Source organism: Hipposideros armiger, unplaced genomic scaffold (assembly GCF_001890085.2).
Source record: "Hipposideros armiger isolate ML-2016 unplaced genomic scaffold, ASM189008v1 scaffold_154, whole genome shotgun sequence".
NCBI lineage: Eukaryota > Metazoa > Chordata > Mammalia > Chiroptera > Hipposideridae > Hipposideros > Hipposideros armiger.
Genome location: NW_017731504.1, coordinates 1,723,787 through 1,725,979, shown reverse-complemented (window position 1 = coordinate 1,725,979; position 2,193 = coordinate 1,723,787).

The following is a 2,193-nucleotide window of genomic DNA, read 5'->3' as shown; positions in this document are numbered from 1 at the left end:
TCCGGCAGTACTAACACACTATGGGCCCCGGTCCTGGCTCTAGTTCCTGCGGCTGCCTTGTTCTTAGTGACATCATTCCTCCCTTGCAGCAGGAAGGAGTGTGTTGACAAGAAAGTGGAGCACTTCAGAAGCATCGTGTTGGGCTAATTAAGATGAAATGAGCTGCTTACGCAGCTCTTCTTTACTGAATAAGACGAGTTAGTCTGACACTTCTATAGACCATGCTAAGTAATATATCAAAGCCACTGAGGAGTGAGCCCGCGGTTGTGAGGCTCAGGAAGCATGCACCTGGGGAACATAGGAGCTGTGCTACTTCCTTTCCTTTTGAGGAAGGCTGGGGAAGCCACCCAGGTGGAGGGAGTGAAATGCTGCTTGATTATAATGCTTGGATTTTTCTTCTTTTTTATTTTCCTATAAAAATACTTCTGTAAAAATAAGTTGTTTTCTTCTGTAAACAACTTCATTGCAGAACAAACCACCAAAACTATTTGGTTGTCATTGTCACAAGGACTGAATTCTTGTTCTATTGTGTTAGATCTTTGTTTCTTCATAACAATAACCTTTGTGTTCACCAGGTACTAGTATGAAGGTATATTTCTTAATTTCCTCCAAGTGTCTGCACAATGCTTAGAGTTTATCTATTCAATTATGCAATGATTTTCTGCCAGTCAAATCAGATAACACCTATTGAACACCTATTTTATGTAAATACTAGTACAGACCTTGTAGGTGTAAAGAGGAATTAGAGAACTCTCCACATTCCTAAATATCAATACCAGCTTTTAAAATATTCAGGGTGAATGCTGAGTCAGTTGACTCTGTTCCTCCTTTAACATCAAAGTAACCACCGGCACTATGAGGTAGGGTGTTTTGTGATAGCACATTATAGGTGCCAATTGAAAATGTCATTTTTTTTCCTTTTTATACAACTTGAATATTTTTTTTAAGATTTAATTGGGGAGTTGGGGGAGGGGAACAGTCTTGGGGAATCGGGGAAGGGGGACAGACAAGTTGCTGTCCTTTTGTTCTTCAGTCTAGTTGTGGAGGACGTCGCTTCACTGGCCCACATTGGTATTGTGATCATTGAGCTCTTTCCGGGTGAGGCAGTCGCTTGCCAGCCATTGGACGGCAGCTCAGGGCAGCACATGAAAGCTTATGCCTGCTGCTGGCCAGCCCCACTACAGCCTACACCGACGCAGGCAACTCACTGCAGCCCAGCTCCAGGTCAAGCTATTGTTCACCATCTTAGAAATCTTGCGTGGAGTCTGAAGTTGTTAAAAGGCATCTACCTCTCTTCCTTATCTGATCTCAGATGAGAGAAAGGGGTCCCGACATCCGCCTGGAAGACTATGTTGGCTTCTTTGGTTGGGACTGGCAGTCTTGCTGGGGTACCCTCTGTATCCCCAAGGCCCCGTATAGAACAATTTTTGTCGAGTGATTTTCACATCTTCCCAGACTGTTGTGGAGGTTCAGAACAAGTCACCCCAAGATGTGTCTCTGTGGTATTGAAAATGTCATTTTGAAACAGATGTCTATCTGGTTTTTCTTTCCTAGGAAATGTCCTCTGGGATGATCCTATTACATCGGAAAGGGGATCAAATGTGACCCCATACATTTCAATTCTATGGCCAGTCCCCATGGAGCTTTATCTTCCCCCCCATGTACCTCTAACATTTGGAAACACCCTATTTTCTCTCTCCAGTGCCTAGAAAAATGTACTATAAAGCAGACCATAACATTAGAAACTTATCATTGTGAGGAAAGTGTTTCTGCCCCCATTCTCCATCCACCTGTTCCATTTTACCTCTGACCGCTTCCTATATTCAGGGATGTGTGTGCAGATGTTAGTTAATCCTTACGAATCTAATTACAGCTGTAATATCTTCATTTTTAGGGAAACAACACTTGGTCTTGGAAGGGTTCTTCAGGAATCAGGTGCCAGGATGGAGGCAGAAGTACAAGAGATTTACTGGAAGTAACACCTGGGAAAGATAAAGGGGAGAAACAAGTAGGATCAGGCAGATAAAGCCTTCAGACCACAATACAAGTCTGACACTTGTGAAAGGAAAGGATGAAGGCCAGAGGGTCAGATAGAAGCCTCAGATGGCAGCACAGTTTCCAGCAGGTCTTCAGCACAGAGATTGCCCGTACAGGAGTCCCATGTTGGGTGGAAACGGCCAGACCCTAGGGACT